Genomic DNA, 9,099 nt, shown 5'->3' with positions numbered 1-9,099 from the left:
CAATTACAATACATATGCCGTAGTTTTTTACAAAACTTAAGTCAGATTTAGAAGAATTTTCTCGAGAAATTACAGGCTTCTTGGCTATGCACAGATTTTTTTTTTTTTTAATAAATCAAATAGGGAAAGGGATAAAAATATCAAAACGGGGTGGGTTCTCCTACATTTGACCCAAATTAGAGAGAAAATCAATAGTGCAAGAAAACAAATTAAAGTAGAAAATGCGCCAAACAAATAACCCAATCCTCTCCGAGGACTGCACATTACTAAAGCAAGATAGGCACAAGAAGAATAATGAACCTCAAGAATAATGCATTACCGCCAACAGAACACCGTCAACTACTGAAAGAAAGTTAACACGAGAAAAGCATTGTCAAGAATTGAATCTGGAACTGAAGAGAAGAGAGTATTATCTCCAGCAGCACTAATCTCCACAACAAAGAATAACCATAATTAAGAACAAAGAGAGACTAAAACGCACAAAACCCAAACAAAACATCACGAAAGGCATGGAAAAAAGAAAAGAAAAAAAAATACAAGAAGTGAAAAAACAACAAAAAAACCCACAAACAGTAGTGATGGCGGTGGAGAAGGCGGAGGAGCAGCAGGAGATACCTATTGACCGGGGCATGAGGAACACATGCCGGCACATGAATTGCTGGAGACGGAGCAGAAGGTGAAGGTGGGGGAGCTAGGAGGTTGGTGAGGAGGATGGATTGGCGTGTGAAGACTTGGGTAGACTGGAGGAAAGTAGAGATTTGGTTTTAAAGAAAATTCATCTATGAACCATGGCAGATTCGGGTTGAAGAGTGGAGGACGGCAAACGGCGACTGGCGGGGAGCTAAACGGAGAAGGAGGCGAGCGGCACAAGGTAGCGTTACGGGAAAAAGGTGGTGAAGAAACACTGTGTTGGAGGGTGGAAATGTAATGGGAAAAACACGAAAACCGAAGAGAAAAAAAGGAGAGGGGAGGAGGGAGAGAAAAAGAACCTTCCCTCCTCCCCAAACAACCACACAACTGGTGGTAAAAAGCCTCACAAAGGAGGTAAGTTTTCTCTACCTAGAGAGAAGAAAGAGCTTCTCTAACAAAAAAAAAAAAAAAAAAAAATCATATAATTGGGTTTCATTTTTAACATTTGGAAAATGGAAATGGATCTTACAATGCTCCTAATCAAAGCACAAAGTTGTTTGATATTTAGTCCTTCACAGACAACCTCATTTATTTACTCAGAAAACAATCTTGAATTGGTTGGTATCATGACCTTGTGAGCAATATGAATATATTAATAGCATTTAAAAGAGGTAAGCAATTTTATAGTCACGTCTAGGCCTCAACTTTAGAATTCATCCCATCCTTTATTATGATGCAACAGGGAAGCAACCTCCCAAGCAATTATATCAACTTCACTTCACAACTTGATGTAAGACCAAAGTTTGCAAAGCTTTAAATACTGCTAGTCAGCTCTAATGATACTGATAGCCATTCTAACCTTTTGATTTTTTTTTTCTCCCTAGGCAAACAGTATAACTTACGTATTTTTTTTAAAAATTATTTATCTCTCAATTTTCTTTTTACAGTCATTTTTATCTCTTCTCTCTTGATGGTTTAAGAAACAATAAAAAAATATTTAAAATAAAAATAAAATATCTGTTGAAATTATTATTCAAAAATACTATATAAAATAAATAAATAAATTATTTTTTATTAGCTAAAATGCATAACATGCTCTAAATCAAAACCCATGAGGATTTTTGGTGGTGCAGTAGATAGTATAGGCATATTATTGCATTTACATTCGAATAAACAAAATAGCCAAATTTTTTGATTAGCTTTATAGAAAAAATTTCTCAAAAAGACTATACTTCCCCCTCAACAAAATATCTAAAGATTTGAATATACTATCATGCTCAACAAATATTTTGAGCGCTTTAACCCAACAAATCTTTAACTATATTAATAAGAAAAAAAAAAAATAATAATAAATTATATTTTAAATAAAAAATAAATATAAATAACTAAAATAATGAGCGGAGCATTAAACTAAAATTTAGTTAAAATTTAGTGTGCGCGGAATTCCCTAGCTGGCTATTGCCGCGTGTTCCCACGCGCCCCAGAAGCCCTTGCGGCTTGCACCGAGCCCAAAAATGGTCGAGATTTTTGTTTTGTTAGTAAAATGTCCAGATTTAGGTAAAGCTTTGAGGTAATTTTCTAAGAGCCACATCAAAAATTTATGAAGCAAAGAAAGTTGGTGACCAAAAGTTGGCGGACATCCGGTGGTGGGGGCACACTTCTCTGCATGTGGTTGGTGAGATATCGTTTTGTTTTTTTTAATCTTTTTTTTTTTCGTGTATTCTATTAACTTAATTTTTTATAATGCCTAAAAAACCCATTTGATTAGTGCAGGCAAGATGTGGATTCGCTGGAGGAGTAGGTGAGCTGAGCCTGATTTTGCACTTCAAACAGATGATGATGTGTATACGTTGACGAAGGGAGAAGCATGATTCGCAACTTTTCGGAAATGTTGTTGAGAAAAAATGATCCCAGTGTGGACAGATAAAGAATAGGACACATGAGAAATACCTTTTTTTTTTTTTTATTTTTATTTTTTTTTTATTTAAAAAAAAGAGAGAGTTATATTTGACCCCTTTAACTATCATCCTGTTATACTTAATATTTTTATTTGCAATTTTCATCAAATTAGACCAAAAAAGAAGAAGGTGTTAGCTAGCTAGGCGATGTTACACGACTTTTGGTATAAAATTGTCCAAAATGCTCCATTTTTTTAAAGTTGCTTGGTTGAAATTATCTCTTAAAATATTATTTTTTAAAACATAACTGGGGTGGGCGAACCACCCATAAAGGCTTTAGATGTGATTCATCCACCCATTGTGGAACCACCCCCACAATATAACATTCCCTACCTTGGCCCTAGTTTAGTCCATATTTACGTCCAAGGTGATGGGTTTAGGTTGTGCAAGTCCAATTGGTTGGACCCGAGTTAGTATAATAAAACAGAACAAAAGCCCACTAAGCATAGCATAATTTTTTTTTTTTTTTTTTATTATAATTTTGAATGTGTTATAACTTATATGGTTTAGGGGTTTATGGTGATATGGAACTTAGGGGAATTGTTCAAATTACCTAGTTTTATGATTATTATTTTCATGATGGTGAGGTAAGGTTGGCCTGAGATGAACTTGGATATGGAGGTTGATGATGGGTGAGTGAGCAACGACATGGTGCCATTTCTTGTGGTTCTTATTTTCTGTTATTGGGTTCTTTTATTTGATCCTCTTTTATCATGTGGGGAATGCATGTAACGCCCCAGCCTAAATTAGGGTTAAGATATCCATAATTTTGACCATATGGTTTACAAGAATTAAGATTGGGAAAGAATGGAAAGATGGACCTGAAATGACACCCTGGCCAGTTTTTGGCATGGGTGATCAATTCTGATCGATCACCAGGGTCCCAGGCAGCCCAATGATCAATTGCAGCATTTTGGTGATCTATTAGAGTCAGACTATGCGTGATTTTAAGTGTTTTCAGTTTCCAAGGGACTATAACCCACCAAATTCTGGGCCCAATGGTCAAGAATAGGCCATAAAAATTTTAATTAAATAGTAAGGGCTATTTAACTAATCAATAGATAATATATTCCAATTAGGATTATATTGAAATAAAGAAATCCTATTTATCTCTACAAGATGGTTATTCATGATTATCTCTCCAAGAAGAAGCTCAATATTATCTCTACGTAAAAGATTATCTTTACAAGATAATCGTTCAAGATTATCTCAACTTTGGACTCTTAAACCAATTCAAACAAGGAAAACCAGTTCGAATCAATTTCAACCTTCAAGCCAATAAATAGGCCCCTACACAAGGTACAAAATACGCTCTCTCTCAGATAAGAAATTATTAGGCATATTAAATCATTGTGCGCCGAAGCACAGTATTTCCCTTAGGTTCTAACTTTGGCATCGGAGTGTCCACGGCACCTACACCGTCGGACCCTTTGACGCTTTTTTATTCTTTTGCAGCAATTTGGAGTGCACACAACATCAAATTGAAGATCTCAAAGAATGCGCATCCATCGTGAAGAAAACTGTTCTAACAGTTTGGTGCCATCTGTGGTAACGACTAGTTCGTTTGTAATAATAAAAAAAAATGACGGTGTGCGGAATCTCCACCCATCACTGTGGGTCGCCAATCTGCACACATCATTGTTGTTGCCAGTCTGCACCCTACAACCCGCACAGTCGTGACCCACGACAGACTTGACTCAATACTGCTAGAGTCTAGATCGCATCACTGCTGCTTCACGACCAGATCACCGATCTGCCCCACCACTGTTCCTTGCCGGACCCACATACCTGGATGTTACCAAAGACCCAAGACACACAATTCAAATCCGTTTGCTGCTGTTCAAATCCGTTGTTGCCGGAAGCCCGCAGAACCATCGGAACCGGAGATTGTTAAGTACCAAAATATTCATATTTTAGCCCTTAAACTTATATGTGTTAATTCCTTAGTAATGTTAGTTTATGCTATTTTATTTTCTTTTTGTATTTAATTTCTTTTATAGGTTTTTGGAAGAAAAGAAAGCGTTTCCGGAAAAGTTCCAAGCTTAAAGGGCAAATTGGGAAGACCTAGAAGATATGGTTAAGCTTAACCAATCATGGTTAAGTTTAATCAAATAAAGGAAATGATTAAATCGGAATTTCTCAAATTGGAGTCAAAATCGAATTGGATTAAAATTTGAACTCTGCACATGTCTCGGTATTTTGACCATAACTTTCAGCTCAAATATATATCCGATTGAGGTAATTCAAGCGGCATTGGAAAATACTAATTCACAATGATTTCTTTCCCTTTTCCTTTCTTTTATTTTAATTATGTATAACTATCTCTTTAGAAGGGTTAGATTGAAGCCCTAATTATGATTATTTAATATTTCAATATTGGTGCCTTTGTGATAATCATATTGTGTTGCTTAACTTGATTAATTCAATTTCTTGAATTCCTCATATGTATGTGATTGGCCATTATATGCATGTGGTATGAACTAGTTAATTAAATCAATTTGGATGATCGAGTTCTAGGTTTAATAAGAGTAACAAAAGAAATCCACACCGGGTTCTTGGGTTAATCAACATGGGGAACCGGGAGTAGACACCCATACCATAAGCCTCATGTGTTTGTCGATTTTCATAGATTTATGTTTTCTTAAAGAACAACTTAGTAGACACCCATGCTAAATCCTTTAAGAAAGAAAAGAATTAAAGTAGACACCCATAACTAATTTGTTGCTTAGGAAAATCAATAGCTTAAGGAGTAGACACCCATACCCTTAGGTTGGCAAACATTAAGTATTCATAATATGATTGGATCATTGGCATATTGATTGTATTATCTAAGTATGATTAGTGGTGGATATGAAAGCCCTACCTTTACCTTTTCGTTTATCTTTATATCTTTTTATTTCTTTTTTCACAATATCAATTTAGTGACAATTTGATATTTTTATCAATTCTAAAACAAAATCAACAATCCTCGTGGGATCGATCTCATACTTGTTGCACTATACTATCGTTTGATCTTGTGCACTTGTGAGTAAAACGTATTAAATATTATCTATTAATTTAGGTAGTATTTGGCACAACAAGTTTTTGGCACCGTTGCCGGGGATTGTTTGATTTTGTTTGGAATTTTTTTTTCCTTTAATTTATTTTTATTTTAAATTTTTCTATTTTTCTAGTTTCTTTCCGCAGTTCCTGTTCTGCCTTTGGAGGTGCGCTCAAGCGCCCAACTAGGGCGATTGAGTGCACCTCACGGTTCAATCGATCGCACATTTAGATAGCAGTATAGTTACTGCACTAATTATAGATCTCATTTTTTTTTCTTTCCCTTTTATTTCATGCAAGGTCAGTTGAGTCTGCATCTTCGTAAGTTTTATTTTTAATTTTGTTTTTTATTTTCCCTTCTAATTTTAACTTCTTTTTGTTATTTTATTCATGTTTTCACACATGTGGGGCGGCATTCCGACACCCCGTAGACCATGTTCATGTTGCCATGACTCTTATCACCATGTTAGAGAATGTCCTACAATGAGACAAACTTCTAACAAATTTTATGGGCACATGAGCACATTGTTCTCTAGACTAGGGAACGATCGCTATTTTGATTCCTGCAACCCATCATGGAGCCAACAGTCCAATCTCCCATGGCAAGCTCAAGCTCCCGGAATTCATGCTCCACAATCTCATGGACTACAACATCACTCATATCAACAATTCTATGATCATGCATACTCCTCTCAATCATCTCCACAACAGCAATATCAAGCTGAACCACCTCCTCTTGAGTTTTCTAAAAATACATTAGCTATGATCAGTTCAACAGTTGAGGAGATGAAGAACTCTCATTTGAAATCAGTTAAAAAGACGGAGGCCCATAGTACACAAGGAACAGATTTTCTCAAAAAGAAAGAGCCCCAAAGTCAGTCAGTTGCCACTCTTCATGGACATTATATGGAGGACGAGAGTAATTGCCAGCAAGAAGAGGAGCCATCTCCACAGTTCTATGGTCAATCATATTCATTTCTTAGTCCTAGTCTGAGGCAATCCATTTTCAAGATAATAGCTCATGAAGAGGAACCATCTTCCATATCTGACTATTCATATTCCTCTCCACCTCAACAATACCAAGAAGAGATACTTCCTTCAAAGAATTCTGAGTTAGAAAAAGCGCATGCTAGTTTGAAGAAATAATATCAGCTTCTCTTAGCCAAATGGAGGAAAGAAATCGATCATTTGAAAGGAGGGAGAACTCCCGCATGCAATCATTTGAAAGGATGGAGGCTCATCTTAAGCAAATATCAGATATCCTCAAAGAAGAAGAGTGTCAAGGTCAGTTGGTCGCCAATCCTAATGAGTACTACATGGAGGAAGAATGCACCTACTATCATGAGCAAGTTGTCACATTGAGGAGTGTAGAGGTGGTTGAAAATCAAGTGGAAGAGGGGAAGGAAAAGCAACCCGAAGTTCCACAGGAGCCACGCCAGGAAAAAGAGAAGAGCACTAAGATTTTTTCAACATTAGCTCTTATTCCTGAAACACCAAGAGGCCAGGAGAGAAGTCTGTTAGAGCTACCACATGAGCAAATTGAGGACATCAAGATAGAAAAGCTCCCTGAGTTTTCTTCTTACTTCATTCCAGTTCATGATTCTCCACCGGATGAGAAACTGTTTGAAAAAACTCAGAGTGGTCCTTCCTGATCTGTAAACATTCGGAAGCACCTTGTAGTAGGAAGAATTCATTCCCTTTGGTGCAAGAGAAGAAAAGACTGGTGCTTCAAGTTTAGAGTGCCTCAGTCTGGCTGAAGACATTAAACTTAGCGCTCATGGGAGGCACCCCACAACATATCCTTTTTATTTCCTTGTTTGGTTGTTTTTATTTTATTTTTATTATTATTTTCCTTTTGGTTTCCATTGTTATTTTAGTCATTTGTTTTGTAGGGACAAGTGTGCTTCAGTCCAAGTTTGGGGGTGTGCTATGAGCTATGCTATTCCAGACAGTTTCGTCCACATTCTGGGTAAATTATTTCCATGTTATAGACACATTAGGGACAATGTGTAATTTAAGTTTGGGGGTATAGGAACACTTTACACACACACTTTGTCACAATTTCATTTTGTTCTAATTTTTGTTGTTTGTTAAAAACAAAATAAATAAATAAATATAAAAAATGCATAATCATGTTTGTCTAAAAATTTTGGTTGATCTTAAGAATTGCGATTTGATTTCAATGGTGAGCCTAACATTTTGAACACATCTAATAATTGAGTTTTCTTTTTAGTTTGGTTACTTGCTTAGGACAGTTGAGAATTCACATGTTTGATCTGATCTTACACAAGCATATTAGCACATAATTTGTGGGGTATGACATGAAATCTGATGTGTGTGTTTCTATGTTTTGGGTGAAATTGGATGATTTATTAGATGAATACTTTGGCATATATATATATATATCTGTGATAAAAAGAAAAAGAAAAAATATATGACCATTGATAAGCTTTTCACTAAGTAACTGGACCTCTTGCCTCAAAGCATTGAGTGTTCACGTCAAAAGGTGAAGAATTTTGATTTGATTAATGTCATGGTTAGTTTTGTTTCGTAACCTTTTTGACTCGAGTTAGTAAGTCCTTAGGGGTGTCTTTACACCTAAAGCCTTAAAACTATCTGGTTTGGGAGTCATTGACTTAACACTCGTTACATGGGTCAATTAGAAAGCTTAAGGGAACCAAACATTGCACAACCTGACAAAAAAAAAAAAAAACAAAGGAAAATATGCCATTGTTGTTCATTTTAATAGGGATTTTAGTGAACTTTGAGATATTGAGGCATTGCACATTGAAAATAATTGAAAGTTTCATATTTATGTGCAAGTTCACTTTATACTATTTCGAACTTGTGATGCCTTAGCATGTCTTTTGTAAGTGATTAAATTTTAAAATTCCAATTCATTGTGAAGATGGAGTTTATCTTTTTAAACTTGCTAAAGAATGAGAATAATGGTTTTAAGTGATACCTTAATTTTTGGATAACATGAACTCTTGCAAAATGTTTGTGGGTAACATTCTTGGAAAACCCTCACGAGACTTCACTCATCCTCTAGGGAATTCCTAGGGGTTTAAATGGCTTATTGCATATGCTAAATGCAATCGTACATCCCACGAAAGATGGATTTATCTTTTTGTTTTCTATTTTTCTATTTTGTTTTTAGTTTCGTATTGCTAAGGGAGTAGCAATATGTAAGTTTGGAGGTGTGTTAAATGCCAAAATATTCATATTTTAGCCCTTAAACTTATATGTGTTAATTCCTTAGTATTGTTAGTTTATGCTATTTTATTTTCTTTTTGTATTTTCTATGTTTTATAGGTTTTTGGAAGAAAAGAAAGCGTTTCCAGAAAAGTTCCAAGCTTAAAGGGCAAATTGGGAAGACCTAGAAGATATGGTTATGCTTAACCAATCATGGTTAAGTTTAATCAAATAAAGGAAAGGATTAAATCGGAATTTCTCAAATTGGAGTCAAAAT

The sequence above is a fragment of the Corylus avellana genome, chromosome ca9 (assembly GCF_901000735.1).
Source record: "Corylus avellana chromosome ca9, CavTom2PMs-1.0".
Lineage (NCBI taxonomy): Eukaryota > Viridiplantae > Streptophyta > Magnoliopsida > Fagales > Betulaceae > Corylus > Corylus avellana.
This window is presented reverse-complemented; position numbering follows the sequence as displayed.